The 20137-nt window shown below is 41.9% G+C and overlaps 1 protein-coding gene across 1 annotated transcript in view; it reads left to right on the top strand.

Moving 5' to 3' along the window:
• Positions 1-12881, top strand: part of SCN1B (sodium voltage-gated channel beta subunit 1) — a 385196-nt gene extending 372315 nt beyond the window's left edge. Inside the window, exon 6 of the mRNA XM_086930043.1 lies at positions 10730-12881. The gene's annotated coding sequence lies outside the window, so the exon portion shown is untranslated. The remainder of the gene's footprint in view (positions 1-10729) is intronic.
• The last annotated feature ends 7256 nt before the right edge of the window (positions 12882-20137 follow it).

Below are 20137 nucleotides of genomic sequence, written 5' to 3'. Positions count from 1 at the left end.
CCTAATAAACAGCAAGTCAGGGAGTCCTAGATGAGCCACCAACATAGGGTGACCAGATTGTCAGCACAAAAATCAGGCATTGGCACAGACATAGAAATTGGACTAAATGTCCTATAAGGTCACAGGGCATTATATATGTATGTGTGTGTGTGTATATATATATATTGTTATAGTTAGGAACAAGTTTTCATAGGAAAACCATCTATTGATTTGCCAATAACTTTTGCGCTGTTTAACGAATCTTCATGATATTTTCAAAACTATCAATGCAGTCACTTCAGCTACAGGCTTGAAAATTTCAGGGTGACGTGTTGAGTGGGAGCAGAGAAAAAGAGGGGCTGTCTCAAAACTCTATTTCTCTATGTTAATTTCTATAGGAAACTTTAGACACGACTACAGCCCGGAATGCTGAACGGAATTAAACCAAATTTGGCAAAAAGGTAGCACTTGGTCCAGAAAGCAACCTTTTTGTTAAATGGTGTAAATCTATTCAGTCGTTTCTGAGAAATGTAAACATTTTTCTAGATATATAACTGTGGCCACGGTAGATCCGCAACCCCTCACAATCTTGTGCCTGAGATGTGATTGACTGCCACCACTTCGGACCAGGAAGTATTGGCAACCATCTTGTGACTCTCTTAAACAAAGTCACAAGAAAAAGCAATGAAAAAAAGATAAGGGGGCAGGGGAGAAACCCCCTGACCCCTGGGCCTCTTGGGTGGGTCTCAGAGAGACCCCCGAGGGCCCAAAAAACATGAAAAAAGAATAATTTGAGGGTAGTTACATTTGGATCCGCAAATTCCACCAATGTGTTTTTTTTTCTTTTTTAACGAAACATGGGTTTCTGTGCTTCATTTAATTAGGCCCTGGGTGGGCCAGGTCCCTGGGCAATGATAAATAATAATGGGGGCCCCCCGCAGCCCTGGGGACCGCCACCTCCCCGGCACTAAATGACTGAAATGTGCCACCTCCCCCGGGCTATATGTAAAAATAATGTGTGGGGGGGCTCCATCCCCTCTACACCTCCCCGGTGCAACTCTAAATTGAACTATATACAGGGCCATGTGGCCCCCACAGCCCTGGGGACCACCACCTCCCTAGGGTTTAATTAATGTTGGAGGAGGGCTGCGCGGCCTCCCTCATGGATTCGCAGATGGCCCTGGGGACCACCACCCCCTGGACTGGCTGCAGCAATGTCCTGGGGTGCCCACCCCCAGGACATTGCAGTTTGCTATGGCTTGGCGGGAGCCTCCTACCAGGTCTCAGCAATCGGGTTGTGTGGGCTGTCCTTGGGGTACAACTACCCCTCCTGTTATCTTCAGTGAGTCCCACACGGCTGGAGTGCTAAGAGCTCTTCGGAGGCCACACACCCTTTCTCTACCACTCTGCAAATGCTGCTTGTGGTGCACTACTAGTTGGGAGATGAAGCCCACCTTACTCCGTAGGGACTTTGCAGGTTAAAAAGCCCTCCTGGTACCTCATGTAAGTCCTACACAGCAGGATCACCGAAAACTGGCTGATGGGCCAGGCTCCTTTCTCCACCACTCTGCAAATGTGACTGCTACTTAAAAAACGTAGAAATTAACTAAAAAAAACTAAAGTTACAGGCACAATATAGTTTGGAATTAGCATTTAAAAACACCTCAGAAATTCACTGATAAAAACAAATGTTACAGAGACGTTATAGTTTGGCTCATGTTTCGCTCGTACAAAACCAGAGAAATCCAGCTGAGCTATCTATAACTCATGCCCCCGCAATGCACTACTGCTTATGCCTCACATATTACGTCACTCATGACATGGTAAGTGGCATCACTGATGAAATCTCAAATGACATCACTGATGAACTTATCTAATGACTCTAAGTTTTAAAAAAAAGTTTGTGAGTGTTAAATATATATACCAAGGTGTACTGGTGAATCAGTGGGTATATAAGTGCCTGTATGGATGATTCAATGGATGTGTGGCTGACTGTATAAGTGAGTTATTAGGTGTCTCAGTGAATGTATGGTTGAGTGACTAGGCTGTACAAATGTCTGTATCAGTTTGTCAGCTGGTATCTAAGTGGCTGTATGGGTTGGTGAGTGGGTATGTAAATGGCTGTATGGGTGACTGATTGTCTTATTACCTGTTTGAGTGCCTGTGTGGTTGGGTGAGAGGGTCTTATGACTGCCTGCATGGATGAGTGAGTGGGTGAGTCAGTGGCTGTATGGGTTTGTGAGTGCGTAAGTGAAAGGCTTTATAGGTAACAGTGTGTGTATGGGTGTGTCAGTGAGTGAATTGATGTGTCAATGGTATATGGGTGAGTAACTGTATATGTGAAAGGCAGTATAGGTGATGTTAGAGTATATGAATGACTGTGAGTGAGGGTTTGTGATAGTAGCTGTATGGATGACTGTGTGTTTGTGTGCGTGACTCTATGAGTGAGTAAGTATGTGTTGTATCTGTATGAATAAGTGAGTGTGTGTGTATAACTATAGGTGAGTAAGTAACTGTGTGATTGACTTTAAGGGTGACTGAGTAGGTGTGTGAGTAGCTCTATGGGTGACTGACAGTGTGTGAGTGGCTGTATGGGTATATGAGTGGATATATCAGTGGCTGTATTAGTGAGTAAGTTGGTGTACGAGTGGCTGTATGGGTGAGGGAGTGTTCTGCATATACCTATGAATCAGTGAGTGGGTATGTAAGTACTTGTATGGGTTTGTCAATGGTTTTGAGAATGGTAGTTTGGAAGTTGAAGTAGGAGTATGAAAGGTTATATTGGGGTGTGAGTGGGTAAATCAGTGATTCTGTGGATGGTGTCATCAGTGATGTCATTTGAGATGTAATGAGTGATGTCATCAGTGATGTCACTGACAATGTCATGAGTAATGTAATATGTGAGGTCATAAGCAGTGCATTGCAGGGGAGTGAGGTATAGTTAGCCCAGCTAACTATAACTGCTGAATTTCCCTGTTTTTGTACAAGTGAAACACAAGCCTATCTGTAACCCTTTGGTTTTTTCAGTGAATTTCTATTTTTTTTAAATGCTAATTCCTAACTATAACGTCCCATTCATCTTTGGTTTCTCTCCATTTTTCGTGAGAGCTCCTGGCCCCAACTGGTGGGCCCAGCCTTGACATAGGGGCTCTGCAGCCCTGATGCACACCTCATTGAATCCTGCTGTGTTGCTTGAATGAGGAGAAGCAGTGCAGCAGGAGAATCAAAACAACTGTACTAATGTAACCAGTTTCTGAGAGGGCTGGCTGAAATGTGAGCCTGCACACAAACATGATGCAGGCTCACAAGATTTTTCCTTAAAAACAAGGACATTCTTTGGTTTTAGGAGAAAGTGTTGGGACTCTGGGTCAGAACTTCAAATCCCGGGACAGTCTGGGCAAATCCGAGACATCTGGTCAGCCTATTCCAACAGCTTGTCACAGTGCACCATTTGGAAGCCAGGGAGCAAGGTTATCAGTTCCTGGTTGGACAGAAGCAAGACTTATAAACACAGCATGGGGAAGGCAGGATATGTTTAGGGCGGAGATGTATAGAAGTGGAAGAAGATGAGAACCACAGGGGCAAGGCAACTGTGCGGGAAATGAATATAAAGGTGTAGCAGCAACTATATGTCCCAACAAGGTTGAAACAGACCTGGGGTTGTTGCTGAACCTTATCAGAGGGAAAGTAACCCTAGCAGCTCCTGCTGGAATATTCTGATTACAACAGGAACATTACTGACTTGAATATGGTAATTCCATGTGTGGAGGGACATAGTGGGCAAAAAATTATGGAAAGAAATGGGTCCAGAAAGATTGCCTTTGGGTGACACTTTTGCAAGCACTCCACCCATCACCATATTTGTTTTAATCTGGCACCAATATCCCAGGCATCCTTGCCTCCAGTTCCTAGGGGAGGAGTCTTAGCCCCCAGTCCTCATAAGGGCGCTGGCTGGAGGGACTTCTTTGACTGCTAGAAACCATCATTAAAAATAGGCACTAAACCCCAGAAAAACAAGATGAACATGTATCAGCTCCCTGAAGAGGGATTATCAACCAGCCAGTCACTTAAAACATGGTCCCTACACAGGGGGCTTTTGGCATGGCCATGGGCCTCTAGATATGGATAAGTGTATCATCCTTGCTAATGCTAGAGGTGAAGTGGACACTAGAAACCAGGAGCACATGCTCCAAAATACAATTCTTACACTTTCATAAAGTATGTTGTCTGGTTCGGCTGAATAGACAGGTCAGCAGAATCATTAAAACAGACATGGAACCTACAGTAGATCTTCTGCAAGCTAACCCAAGCAGTCACCCCAGCAGACAAATGACGGTGACACATGCCCAAGTATTGGGGAGGTAGGGAGATTCAAGTGGTCAGAGAAGGTGTATGCACTTAGTGTGGCTGAATCTCAGCTTCTATCTTTAGGAAACAAAGGAAGAGGCAATGCTTCATGTAGGAGCAAAGTACAGATCTGATGGTTCAGGGAAGCCAGGAGCTCCAAGAGTTTGAGGAGAAGAGTCAGCAATATTAGGGACTGCAATTCAAGTTTGATGCAATTGTGGGTCTTAGAGTCACATGAGGAAATCCCTCAACCCACGCAATCCACTATTTTGACAGGTAAGTTTAAGGCCTACGATTCCCCTGAGCGACAAGGAAATTAATGATTGAATGAGTATGTCTCTTTAGAGTGCACGGCTACTCCTAGGTTTGTCCCGGCCCTACCAGATAATACCCTCTGAGAGCTGTGAACACCAAGAGCTTCAAGATTAAGAATAGTACACATGATTAAAAGTGTCCAAGAAATCACTGCAAGTGCAAACTACACAAGACCTTGCGATGGAGAAATATTCTCAAGAACCAAGCTCATAATGGTGGGCTTGGTGGAGCTTTAAAAAATGACAACTGATAGAACTGCAGAGGCAATGATGCCTAGCCATACTGGACTGTGGTTCACAAAATACCATCTACAAGCAATTCAACGGAAAACATAATCACCGCATGTCAGCTGGAAGGACCTGCTCTTCTTGGTTTGCCTTTTTGCCATCTAGGATAAGTGAAGGTTCATTATCCTCTACCTCAAGACAAGAACATTGGTCTGAACCAGGAGCTGAAAATGCTGGCCATTATTTGCCAATGAAGAGGTGGAAGGGGAACAGACACTGCCTACTGTCGAACATTTCCTCCTTGCTTAACACATTTTCAGAACTGAACTGTCAGTAATCTGGAGATTCAACCTCTACGCCGGTAAACATATCCATGAAAGGAGGTAGAGAGGAAGGCACCAAAATCTGCATTAGTGGCCATCCTGCCAGGTGCACAGTTGATTACGATTTCTGTCTATGTGTGAAAGGCAATAAAGTGCCAGCAAGTAGACTGTAGCAATGGTGGTGCTACAGCTGGACTGTTCTTAGAGGTGGGCTCATATATCAGGTACAGGGTTGCCTTCTAGTTATTGCTGCTGAGAGATTATAGCACTAGTAGCAGACTGCTCAAACAGAAGTGCAGAAGGTGAGATTTAGTAAGGATGCAGTTGGAGACCAAAACAAAGAGGGGGTGTCAGTGAGTAATAAGCATTGGCAAAGCCAAAAGGTCTTCCATATGCAAAAGCTATTGGCTTTGCCAAAATGTGTTAGCCATGTTGTACACCTGTGTGGGTGCTGTTCAGCAAGGCCAAACGTTAATGGAGTAAAAGAGAGTCATAAAGTGGAATAGAGTGGAGTGCTATGGATTGACTAGAGTGGAGTAGAGTAGAGTGGATTGGCGGGGAGTGAAGTGAAGTGTAGTGGCATGAAGTGTTGTTGAGTGTTGTGGAGTGTCATAGAGTGTTGTAGAGTGTAAGGGCATAGACTGGAGTAGAGTTAAGTGGAGTGTCAGTAGTGGAATAGAGTGTTGTACAGTGGAGTGGCATAGCTTCCTGCAGTGGTACAGAGCACAGTGGAGTAGCATGGAGAGTGTTTCAGTAGAGTAGATTGGCGTAGAGTGGAGTAGATTGCTGTAGAGTGCAGTGGCATAGAGTGGAGTAGGAGACTGAAATGACAGAGAGGAGTAGAGTGTTGTAGAGTGAAGTGGTGTACAGTGGAGTGGCATAGAGTGGAGTGGTGCAGAGTGAAGTGGAGTATTGTGTCGTAGAATAGAGTGGAGTAGAGTGAAATGGAGTAGCAAAGAATGAGTTGCATAGCGTGTTGTAGAGTGGAGTAGAGTTGTAGAGTGGCATAGAGTGCAGTGGTATAGAGTGGAGGGCTGTGTCGTAGAGTGGAGCTTAATAGAGTAGAGCATCATAGAGTGGAGTATTGTAGAGTCATAGAGTAGAGAAGAGTGGCCTCGAGTGAAGTGGTGTAATGCACAGTGGTGCAGAGTAGATTGGTGTAGAGTGTATTGATTTTCAGTAAAGTGGTGTAGAGTGCACTGGCGAAGAAATCAGTGGCGTAGAGTAAAGTGGTGGAGAGTAGTTTTCAGTGGCATAAACTGCAGTGGTATAGAGTTCAGGAGCGTACTGTAGATTGTTTCAGAGTAAAGTAAAGTGACATAGAGTGGAGTGGTGCACGATAAAGTGGGGAAGTGCAGGGTAGAGTGAAGTGGTTCAGGGTAACCTGCAGAGGTGGGGAGTACACTGGCATAGAGTGCAGTGGCATAGAGTACAGTGATGTTGAGTTCAGTGTACTGGGGCGGAGTGGTGCAGAGTAGATTAGAGTGGCATGGAGTGATGCAGAGTTTAGTGGCGTAGAATGTAGTGGCATACAGTGCATTGATATAGAGTCCACTAGAGTGGCTTAGATCGGAGTAGTGCAAAGTAGAGTACGGGGCATAGAGTGCAATGGCATAGAACACAGTGGAATAGAGTAGAGTGGTGTAGAGTAAAGTGGAAAACAGTAGATTGTTTCAGAGTGTAGTAAACTGGCATAGGGGTGGAGAAGTGCAGAGTGGAGTGGAGTGGTGTAGAGTGGAGAGGCCTGTGTTCGAGTAGCGTAGATTACAGTGGCAAAGAGTGCATTGGTGACTGGTAGAGTGCACTGGCATAGAGTAGATTGGTGAAGAGTAGAGTGCAGTGGCATAGAGTGCAGTTGTGCAGAGTAGAGTGGCATAGAGTTCAGTAGCGGAGAGTGTGATGTTGTAGAGTAAAGTATTGTAGAGTGCAGTGGTGCAGAGTGTATTGGTGTAGAGTGCAGTGGTATATAGTGTTGCAAATTAAAGTGATGTAGAGTGGAAGGGTGTAGAGTACAGAGGCTTAGAGTACAGTGGCAAAGAGTAGAGTGTTGCAGAGTAGAGTATTATGGTGTAGAGTGCAGTGGCATAGAGTTCAGTGGGATAGAGTGCAGCTGCATGGAATAGAGTGGTGTGGAGTGGCACAAGGTAGATTTCTTTGGCATAGAGTGGCATAGAGTGGAATGGCTCAGAGTGGAACAGAGTGGCATAGAGTGCAGTGCCGTCCAGTAGATTGTTTCAGAGTAGAGTGTAGTGCCATAGAGTGCAAAGTTATAGTGTACTGGTGCAGTGTAGATTATAGTGGCTTAGAATGAACTGGTGTAGAGGGCAGTGGCGTAGAGTGGAGCGATGAAGAATAGAGTGCGTAGAGTGTAGTGGTGTACAGTACAGTGGTGTAGAGTGGCGTAGTGTAGAGTGGTGCAAAGTAGAGTTCAGTGTTAGAGAGTGAAGTGTTGCAGAGAAGAATGTTGTAGAGCAAGGTTCTCCAAAGTCTGTCCGAATCCAGTCCATATTTTTAGCATCTCCCGATTTAGATAAATGTAGTTATCCTAAAAATCTGGCATGTATTCGGCCCTACTGGACCGCCTTTGGAGAACCCTGGTGTAGAGTAAAGTGGCATAACGTAGACTTGTGCATAGTAGAGTGGAGTGGTGCAGGATAAAGTGCAGTGGTACAGAGTCGAGTGATGCAGAGTGTAGTAGCATAGAGTATAGTGGCTTAGAATGCACTGTTGCAGAGTGGCATAGAGTAGAGTACAGTGCAGTGGTGTAGAGTGCAATGGCGTAGGGTAGAGTGACGTAGAGTTCAGTGGCAGTGCAGTGTATCAGAGTAGACTGGCAAAGAGTGAAGTGGTGTATAGTAGAGTGGCGTAGAGTGCATTGGTGTGGAGTGCAGTGGCGTAGAGTGGTGCAGAATAGAGTAGTGTAGAGAGCTGTGTCGTAGAGTACCATGGTGCAAAGCAGAATAGAGTGTTGTAGAGTGCAGTGACAGAGTACAATGACGCAGAGTGCTGTTGTGCATAATGCAGTGACGTAAAGTGTTGAAGAGTAGAGCATAGTGGTATACAGTGCAGTGGTGCAGAGTAGATTGGGGTAGAGTGCAGTGGCATAGAGTTAATTGGTTTTGAGTAAAGTGTTTTAGAGTACATTAACACAAAGCACAGTAATGCAGATTAAAGTGCAGTGGTGCTGAGTGGAGTGGCACAGTGGCATATAGTAGATCGTTTCAGAGTATAGTGGAGTGGTGCACAGTTGAATACAGTGGCATAGAGTAGAGTGGAATAGGGTGCAGTGGCATAGAGTCTTGCAGAGTAGAGTGGCATAGAGCGGAGTGGTTTAGAGTGCAATGGCGAAGAGGTACACAGTAGAGAAGTGTGGGGTAGAGTTCATTGGCATACAGTAGAGTGGTGTAGAATAGAGAGGCATATAGTGAAGGTGCATAGTTTGGAGAGGTGCAGAGTAGAGTGGAGTGGGTTAAGTGAAGTATGCATGGTGTGCAATTGTACTACAATTACATACAACACATCTTCAATTGAAAATGCCATTACATTTGCACACCATCATTTTGGGGCATCATTTCGCCCCAATCCAAAGGCACAACGTTACTGCTACTTTGCTGTTTTCATATTTAAACCGAATTTCTCAATTTTCAGTCATGTAATCTTGTACTTATACAGTCTTGTCACATTTATCCAATTTGATCCACGCGCACGGAGTGATGCCATTATTCCAGGTTTCTCATGTTGTTGATGTGCCCATCCAGACCTCTTTTCAATAACACGTACAAACGTATTTATTCATCCAGAAGCAGCGTTTATTAAAAACCCAATGCATTTCGGGCTACTGGGGTCCTTCGTCAGGGGTCACTACAAGAAACCGTGAAAACAAGCATTTATTAAGTAACCATCATATGTACAAAAATATTTCATTAAACTACAATTAACTCTACCTCAATCTCATAACCATCATAGTGCTAATCATTTCATCCCACACGGCATTGAATCAAACTCCCCCACATTTTTATGGAATGAGCCTCTAACAACATTCATTTTCATCCTTCTATCCTTGTTAAGACGTCCGCTTTACTCTGCCGATAACTCCCATTCAAATATGACTTCAATCTGAACACCTCCCTTTCCCATCTTACCGCTGAAGCGGTTGGCTCTCAAACATTATTGTTCTCACCAAATTGACTCCGATATCAATCGCCCTGCTAAAGCGCACTACCTAACCCCACTCCTCCACCTCATTTTCGCATTCCTAATTTTCACCATACGCTACGCACCTCCTACCCACCATCTTCATTCTGACTTACTGCCTTTCTCTCCCGGTTGTTAAATGTCCCGCACATCGTTTCTGTTGCTCAGTAACCGACCTTTTAAATTCATATAATCTCCCCAACACTGTGGTTCCTCCCATATAACTCCATTACACATTCACAGTGCTCCATACCACGTACCTGCCACACGTGATCTTTCCTCATCTGTCTTTACGAGAAAGTGGTACTCGTCCCTTTGTACCTTCTAGTTTAAACCCTCCCCTGGCATTCTGATCCCTCCCATATTTAGTTAGTTTCACCACCTGACCTTATCACTTGATTCAAACACCCTGCCCGTTACTCCTAGCACTGCAAATCCCACAATGCAATGTTTTAACCAGCATTACATTTCAATGTAAATATTCGACAATAAAAGACATTGTGGTCGTTTCACAGAATAAACTACTGTAGCATTTTAAAATCACTTTGTACACCACCGCTCATACCGCACAACAAAGCAAAAACTGTTCTTGTGTGAATTGTTTGTCCCTTTCGACAAGCTTGCTACATGCCCGTGATATTCCGCCGTGCTTGTCGAAAAAAACATAGGGCCATATTATCAAGAAAGGGCGATACATTATCGCCGCTTTTATCGGCAGGAAACTGCTGTTAAAGCAGAGATAATGGGCTTGATAATATGCCCTTGTGAATTCCCAAAGAAGCCCAGGTTAACACCAGAATCTGGGCTGCTATGGGAATTCACAAGGGCATATTATCAAGCCCATTATCGCTGCTTTAGCGGCATTTTCCTGCCGATAAAAGCGGCGATAATGTATCGCCTTTCTTGATAATATGGCCCATAATCCTCAATGTTCCTTCTGTTTTCGTTCATTTGTAATTCGAGATTACATTTGCACAGACATACAGTTTTACTGATAAAAGTAAACATGACACAAACGAAAATGTGTGGAAATGTCATCATCTAGACTAGAGCATCAATCTGTTTTGATAGTATCTCAATATTTGTTTCCACCACATTTAAGAATGAATGAAAACATTTGCTTTCCCAATTCTGGTATATCTGCGCAGTTCATCTAAAGACGTTTACAATTTGCTGGAAGCTCTAGGTGGTCTTACACTTTCAGTGCACATTATTTTCAGACTGGAGCTTACTGCTTCACTCTTTAAACCCAGTCTGGCCTGTTTCGCGGAGTGTCCTTGACAGGTGTGGCGTGGTATTTGTTGATAACTCTACGTTACTAATCGGGTTTTTCTCACTTCGCAGGTAATCCGTGAAGTAAGGAAGGGCGAGAGGAGCGGATACTGGAGAGACTTCTTGGCAGCAGCCTCTTATTACCACAATGAACTGAAGCCTCTCACTGCACATAATAGAACCACTCCACTAGCGGAGGCCAGCATTGGATCCCGAGTCCGCTGCTGCCACCAGCCCCACCGACATCACTGGAGGAGAATGTTGGAGGACATGTCTTAATAGAGCATGTTGTTTTTAATCATGAGGAAAAATCAACAAAAAAACCATAAAAGTGGACTAGACTGAATATGAATGAATGTGAAGAGGTGCACTCACTCCCCCCCATGAGGCTGATCCAAGAAGCTATGCAATGAGAGGCCTACGAGGCCTTGTCTCGCTAGAAGGGCACAGGCCGCGAGGAGGAAATCTAGCATGGCGACTGTTTCAGGGGTAGGCTGCCGCGTGCCTGGATATGACCCGGCGCACACGTCGCTTACCCTGGACCAGAAGCCAATGGCGATGCAGCTTCCGCCATGCTTGTCGACATCGCCCCCGGCTCTGCCGCAATGCACATTACCAACCGACAATGAGGAAAAGGAAACAAAGAAGGGGGCTCAGAGTACTAAAATAAGATGTGTACCTCATAATCGGGTCAAAATACTGTATGATTGGTGAGGTACAGTAAAACATGTTTACTTCCTTCCCCTAAACGCCCTGTCTCACGCTTCCCAATTTGCATGTTACTGCTGGATTACTTGAAAGGATTACTAATTATGAAGAGAAAACTATTCATAGCATATAGCTACTTAAAAACTGATGTCACTAGTGACATAACCCCCATATGGCCATTTCCACTCTAGAGGTGTCAGGGACACATGCTTTGTAGCACTGTTTGTTGTATGTAAGCATATCATTGTTTCATGGCCACGGTTCACTCAGTCTCCTCACGGAGAATGTGGGCACAAGGGCTTTAAGTGGGATGGAAAAACTGGGGGGTCTCTCAAAAGGGCGTGGCCAGTGTAATTAAGGGTGTGCTTCAAAAACACGTACGCTAAAAATCTGTGCTTAGCATAGGTGCTGTCTGACTTGTATTTTGCGGTTTCTGTCACTGCATCCAGATATATGATACAACAAGTAACATCACACCTACAAGTCAGGACTATTGGCTTTGTCAATGGTTGTAAGTTGCATGAGATAACTAAGCAGCAACTATAGCTTGTATATAATATTGAAAAAGCTTCCACTTAAAGCCCTGGTGACACACAACAATGTTGCTGCTCCAGAGTTTCGAAAAGGGAAGGAAATCCAGAGAGAAAATAAAGTTTTAAAAGGATTTCCCTTCCCCTGCAATGCTCACCTGGCATGACATCATGTCGTAACTTCTCCACGAGTGAGCAGAGTGAGCAGTGTACATCGATGTGCCTGCTGTCACTGCAGACCGGGAAAAAAACGGACTGCAACGGCACAAAACAGAGCCCGATAGAGACCCGTTTCGAGGCCCCCTTTAAAAAAACTGCCGGTGCTCAGTACTGGTGAGACCCGGCCCACTTAAAGCCCTGGTGGGCACTCTTTCCACCTTGGCGAGCACTCAGTAAGCCACTTCCTACAATTGCCGACAGATGATTGGCTCTCGATGGTGGGGGCGGGGCAGTTGCACACTTCCTGTGTGAGAGACTATCATTTTCAAGATGACTCATTCTCAAAAGCACAGATGAAAGAAACCAGAAGGCTCTTAGACTCAGCTGTCTTACAGGTGTCAACAAAAGCCTGTTCCCAGTGGTTAACCGGGTTCGATCTTTTCATAGAAATGTAAACTATTTCTCTGCAACCTCATATGAATTAAAAAATCCCTTAATTCAGCCGTTAATAATAGCATTTACCTCCATTTCAAACCTTCTGAAAAGAGTGACCTTTGTTGCCGAAGTAAGAACTCAGCTTCTCATGTAGCTTTGTTCTTGTTTTCCCGCTAGTCTGGAAAAATAATATAAAAAACAAAACTACAAGTACCAAAACGCAAAGACAAAAGACAGGGTTTAAGGTCTTGTTCACATTTAACATGAGAAAGAGTGCTCTGCTTACCCAAGATAGTTTTAAAAGTGTCTACCAGATTATTTTTTCTTAAAGAAATTGTTCTAATTAGAAATTATAATTGATGCTACTACATAATTAAACCTCCATCCAAGATATACTCTCCATCACTTGCAGTACGTCTATGGTCCCAATATATTTCTGTACACAATACAGTAGGCATTTCTTCTTTATAACCTTTTTGATCTTGTATTTGCCTTCTGCTGTTTATTTAATTTTAATGATTTTCTTAGCGCTTGTTACTGCTAACAACTCTCCCTTAGCGCCTACCTTTCATCCAGTCATAATTCAAGTCCCTTCTGGAGATAGCCCTCTCATAAAAGGGCGGTGCTGACACTCCACAAGGGGAAAAGGCATGTTTATGTTGGTTTTGACCCCGTATGTCACAACCTATGGCTTGTGGATAGAAATAAAAGAGCCTCTTTAAAATTAAATGCTACCCTTATGCACTTGGTTAAACTGACAAACACAGAACCAGTTTTCTCCCCCAAAATAAAAGTTCCAGCGGTTGAGCCGGGCTTGATCTCAGGACCTCCTGCACCCACCCCATGCTTTAACCCCCCCCCCCGCCCCCCCGCCCCCCCTGGTCACATTGACCTCCCCCATAGACAGAAGTAGGCCCTCACTCTGACATACCGGGGAGCCTCATGGGGGGAGCAAGTGCATTTGCTTCTGCTACTTAGTACCTTCTTTTGTTAGGCTACTGCGTAGCCAATCTCAGTGCAATGCATGATGGGATATAGCAATATGGCTGCTGCTGCCTTGCAATGCAAGCTTTTTACGTCCTATGCTACTTTGATGATTATGTTGTATAGTATTTTGATTTGTCAAAGTTTAGGGTTCAGGCTTTTTCATTTTCGTCCTTTCTAATTCCCCATCCTCATCCTCGGATTCCATCGAGGGAGGGGAGCTCAAAACTATATCAAGAAAATATCTTCTGTTGTGGAAACCCCCCAAAATCGCCTTTTAAATGAAGTGTTGGATTGCACAAGTGGAGCACATGACAGATTAAACCAATAGACACTTTCAACGGAGGAAGGCAAGTATGACTGAAGATGTAGTAACAAGGGTGTCTAGCCCAGGTCCAAAAGTGCTGGATCTTTTCCAGATTTGCAGAATAAATACGGACTATGTGAATGAGTTTCATTTAGATTCATTACATATAAATGTATCTAATGGAGTGCTGAACGCATACCATATTTGAGGATAAACACTATTTCACTGAGTTTTATTTAATTCATTCTATATATATTTATCATAAGTAGGCCCCTAGCGAGATATTCATGGTTTACACTGATTAAATGAATGAGTCTAATGTATAGTCATTGTATGTACATATATCTGCATCTATCCCTCCTGGACCTAGGATGGACACACCTGCGTTGCAACGGTGCATATGGCTACTGTGTTGGAGAAGGAGCAGGAGTCTGGTGTGGTTGTCTTCTCTTTGAAAGGCCCTTTGACCATGTAATTGGCTTTTCTCACTTATTCAGAACTCTTACAAGCTGAAAACCCTTACTAGTCCAGGTCTAATTTACTCTGTAATGATGCGCTACGAGCACATTCTACACACCTAGGTTAGGCATGACGTCTGTGACTGGCTGAAACTATGACAGGGCCTTCGCCTCCTTAAGCAGCCCAGAGATTGCAGCCTTTGTTGGACTTGGAACATTCTTCCATCCTCCCATTTTTCTCGGATTTTGCACGGTTTCCTGTGAAGCTTTACCAAGTACCTGATTTTCTGCATTCATGCAGTTTGCCGACTTGAGTTCACCTTCGAGAGTGCAAAGGTTTTTGGCGCATCGCAAGGACACTTCCACCACATTGCCAGATTACTGTCCTGTAATAATACAATGTCAAATGTTTGTCTCTGAAAGTTTACCTTTTGCCAAGTACATTGGAGCACCAGCCAGAAGATCTAGTCCGGGGAAAGCATGGACATTTGCATCATCGTGATTTGTTTTTCTTAGATCTTTGCAACCACATGATGTCACGAGTTTCTGAATAATTTACAGAAGTTCACTCCCAGCCCTCTGGGAAGCCGGAGGAAGGACTCTTTTCCCAGGCATGTGAATATAGTTTTGGGGAAAGAGTTGCGAATGTGGAAACAGGTGATCCCCTAACTTTACCTGTTCAGTTTCTGGTAAAAAGCGTATTCGTTCCTGTAACCTGGGCTCTTGACTTCTAAAAGGAATGTCCAAATGTTGGCTCATTGATCAGTCACAAAGCCATTGCCATCAGTTTATTGTTACATTTATCTCTACTGCAAGATCAGGAAAGTCCTGCCATTTTTCGCGAAGTACACGCCAGCTAAGTTGATGGCTTTGTGCATACTGTTGCTCCTAAATTATGTTAATAGTTTACAACCGGTCCTCCCAAGCTTGTGCTTGCCGTACTGCAGCCAGTGCAAAACTTCACAGCTGACACCATAACTTGGGCAAATCCGAGCAGGTGTTCGACACTGCAGAGGTCTGGGCTGGTTGGCTGTGAAACAACAGGTAGTTTTAGTGACTATTCCTTGTTCACAATTATTTTCTGACCTAGACAACTACTTTTAGCACTATGTTCCCACACCGGCCTTATGCTTAGAGAGTCGTTTTGCTGTTGAATGTTTCCAGCATTAAGGATTGAATTTGCTTTTGTTATTTGGAGGCTAAGTTTTGCATTTCCGTTCCTGATCAGCTCCTACAGCTGAAAGGCATGGTCTGAAAGTGACGCATGGTTTGAAAGTGCTACATGAAAGTGGTTCAAGCAGGTCGGCTTGTGTTCTATGGATTCGACATTGATGGCTTTTGGAAGTGCTTGCTGTAAGCTCACTGTGGGAGGGGGGTGAATTTCCACCCCCAAGCTTTAAAGAAGGACAATGCATGTAAATGCAGGCATCATCTCACAGGAACCAAATAAAGTAGAGGTATAGATTGTGATATGACGTCAGTTTTTAGAGGCAGAAGAGCACAAAACACTGATGAAGTTACAAAGAGCCCATTAAATGAATTGCCCCATCTCCTGACATCCGTTGCCGAAACCTCATTTCAAAGGCACTCTAGGGTTGTACCCCATCTATGGCGCCCCTCTATTGCTTTCTTTGCCGTCCCCAAAAACTGCCATGGCCTTTCTCTCAGGAGCCATGCCCAGGGAATGGTGGCCTCACCTTTCCTTCATTGCTAATGACCTTGGGTGATGAGTGGGCACTGACACCTTGAACCCGCAGTACCTCTACTCTCCTGCACCCACAACCAAAGGCTTCCTTTTGAGCACATTCTGTCGGATTGTACTATGGAATATCGAGGCAAGGAATACCGTAATACACTAATAGCGTGGACAGAATATCGAGGGACAAAATATCGAAAGTTAAGTGCACTTAGAGTAAGTATAGATTTATTATTCTTAACTCCCCACTTATGCACCTTGAATGTATATATATATATATATAGTCAAGATGGATCACTGACAGAATATCGACAGTCAAAATATCGACTTGCCAAAATATCGAGGTAAAAATATACAATGCCAGAATATCGACTTCCTATCTACAAACAGGTAAGTACAAAAATATAGACTCCAAAATATCGATAGGAAAAAATATAGACAGTCAAAATATCGAATTTTTTAAATATCTTAAAAGTAATTCAAAACTAATATAATAATAAATATAATTAATTTAAACATACTTAAAATACTTAAATACACTTAAAATTAATAAATAATTAATGTAATTTAATCTTTTTTTTAAAACATATATATATATATATACATATATATATACATATTATTAACAAAACATATACAATATTTTTTCCGTAGGATAGCGAGAGGGTTAAATTTACTATTCACACTCCAGAGAGTGCAACAGTAGGGAAAGCGTTGGATAGCGTAGGGGTAAAAAGTACTATTCCCACTCCAGAGAGCGCAACAGTAGGGAAATCGTTGGATAGCATAAGGTTAAAAATTACTATTCCCACTCCAGTGAGTGCAACAGTAGGGAAAGCGTTGGATAACGTAGGGCTAAAAATTACTATTACCACTCCAGTGAGTGCAATAGTAGGGAAAGTAAATACTTCATATATGAATATAAATAACATAAATAATAATACCAATTACAAAATAATTAAAGTATTTTACAATTTTATAAAATATATTAATTAATCAATTAAAATTACAAATAAAAAATTAACTAATAATAAAAATGACCTACTAATACTAATTATTTACCAATTACCAATAAATTAATTTACAATATAAAAATAAATAAAAATTAGACACAAAAAAATATTTAAAAAATTTAATTACTTACAATTAAATTACTTCCCAAGCAATTCCCCTATAAACACACAAGCCACTACAGAAAATAATGTAATAAAAGTAACATATTTATCAATTAATCAATTAAAATTAATTACAAATTATATTTTAATTATTTACAAAGTAATAATTAATTGATTATTAATTTTAAATACATACCAATAAATAAAATAACATATTTAATTAATTATAATTAAATTACTTCCCACCCTATTCCCCTATAAACCCACAACAGGAAATAAATTACTAAAATTAACATATTTATCAATCAATTAAAATTAATTACCAATTATATTTTAATTAATTACCAATTAATAATTAATTAACAAGTAATTCTAAATAAATACCAATAAATAAATTAACATATTTGATTAATTATAATTAAATTACTTCCCACCCTATTCCCCTATAAACCCACAACCCGCTACAGACAATACATTACTAAAATTAACATATTTATCAATTAATCAATTAAAATTAATTACCAATTATATTAATTCTAAATAAATACCAATAAATAAAATAACATATTTCATTAATTATAATTAAATTACTTCCCACCCTATTCCCCTATAAACCTACAACCCGCTACAGAAAATAAATGACTAAAATTAACATATTTATCAATTAATCATTTAAAATTAATTACCAATTATATTTTAATTAATTACCAATTCATAATTAATTAACAATTAATTCTAAATAAATAAAAATAAAATAACATATTTCATTAATTATAATTAAATTACTTCCCACTCTATTCCCCTATAAACCCACAACCCGCTACAGAATTATATGACACAAAAATTCAAAATTTATATTAACCTACCTTAAATTCGATTTTTTTGTTGTCTATATTCTGTCTAGTCGATATTATGTCCATTCTATATTTTTGATTCGATATTATGTCCATTCTATTCGATATTAAAAATTTCTAGTCGATATTTTGGTAGTCTATATTATGTCTAGTCGATATTATGTCTATTCTATATTTTTTACTCGCTATTATGTCTAGTCGATAATAAAAACTCAATAACTCAATGTTTTGACTCTATACCAGTCAAGATACATACTGTGATGTAGCTGAGGGGGGCAATATGCCCCGGGTGTCACTTTTTGGGGGCAGCAGCAAGCCAAGAGCGTAAGATAAGATTTGTTTTTTTGATCCTCGCTGGCATCGCAAAACGCCCCACCCGCTTGTTGACGTCTGTTGGCCGCACCCCCCTGTCTCGTCGTCCTCTTTCGCTAGCATCCCTCCCTGCTCTTACCAGCACTGGGCGGCAGACTATGGGATCGCCCCAGGTGTCCAAAGTTCTAGCTACACCACTGGATAAATCTATACTTACCTTTCGATATTTTCTCTTTCAATTTTGAGTCCACGATATTTGGTGCCAGTGAGATTCCTGCATCAATATTCCAGGGGCACGCCATTCTGTGTTGGTTTATTGGAGTGAAATGCCAGAGGAATGTCTCTAGATAGAATATCAGTGGCAGTAGACGGCATGGGCACGTGGTGCTGGTGGCCCTGCACCCAGCCAAGCCCATCACAGACATTGCTACGGACCCACTATCACTTGGAGCGCCGAGTCACAAAACGTTGCTGTTCTAAGCTGTAACTTGAAATATCACTGTACATTTTATGAAATAAAGAGATTCTGACCTCACTCGCTGTGCTGTGAACTTCTTTTACATGTGGCAGTGTAGCTGTATTATGCTCTCACAACATCCCCTGTCTGAAATGGGACATTAAATACGCCATGGTCATGTCAATAAACATCATTTTATCATTGGAAATATTGGGCGGGAAACTGGCGCAAAAAAATGGCCTGGGAAAAGTAACGTAAAAAAAGTTTCTTGGGACTGATAATGGCATAGGTATTCCTCTTTGCCCACAGTTTAGGTCACAGAAATTCCTGCAGCTATAACCCGGAGGGAATTATGCGCAAAAAGAAGGGTTGAGCTAAATTTTAATGTCCCCCGTGTTTTCAAATGCTGTTTCTACTCAATTTGAATCAAAGTGCGACACTTACAATCAGGCCAATAGACGAATCCCGGGAAAGGACAGCCCTCTCTCTCTTTGTTAAGTGGCTTCGGACAGAATGGCTTCGGACAGAAGAGTGTAGTAAAACATATAGGTTCACTATTTCATTTTACAGACAGCACATCGTTCTCATAACTACAACCAATAACAGTGGAAGCTTCACATACACACAGAACTAGTATTAGCAGAAAAGCTTCACATGTACCAGTCAAATGCACAGTACCAAAATACCACAATGAACAGAGTGCCGTATTCAGTAAGCAGTATTTGCAAATGCAAATTTGTTCCCAACTGATTCAATCAAAAAGACAGATTTCCTTGAATCCACAGATCCACAATATATTGTACATCACTTTAGGATAGTGTTTGCACAACGATTATGACAGTTCATCAACATTAATTGGCAAGCTTGTAGCAATCAGCAGACAGCTGACAGTGGGAATAATTGGGCCAGCTGCGAGGAATGAGGTCTTCTTGGTTGAATGGGGCTTTAATTGAAGGAATTGGACTGCAAATAAATAAGATGCTTTTACAAGACCACTGTAATAGCTGTTTACAGGGATATTGTTGTTAAATTTGGAATGCAACTATATGTAAGAACTGCTGATTGGGAATTTAGTAGGCATGGATGACCTAATGAAATACGGTGCTCATGACATTTTGGAAATCATTATTTTAGATTAAAAATAAAAATCAGAACCTTTTGCGTGATTGGTAGAAGTGACACAGAAAGAACACTGAAATATAGCCCTGATGACGTTCTATGTTGGACAAAACGCGTTGGCTGAATTTATTAGGAACTTCTGTTGATGAACTGCTACAAGCTTGTCAATTAATATTGATGAACTGTCATAATCGTTGTGGAAACACTATCCTAAAGTGACGTGCAATAAATTGTGGATATGTGGATTCAAGGAAATCTGTCTTTTTGATTGAATCAGTTGGGAAAAAATTTGCATTTGCAAATACTGATTGCTGAATATGGCGCTCCCTTCATTGTGGTATTTTTC

The sequence above is a fragment of the Lissotriton vulgaris genome, chromosome 7, assembly GCF_964263255.1.
Source record: "Lissotriton vulgaris chromosome 7, aLisVul1.2, whole genome shotgun sequence".
Classification (NCBI taxonomy): Eukaryota; Metazoa; Chordata; class Amphibia; order Caudata; family Salamandridae; genus Lissotriton; species Lissotriton vulgaris.
This window is presented reverse-complemented; position numbering and strand designations above follow the sequence as displayed.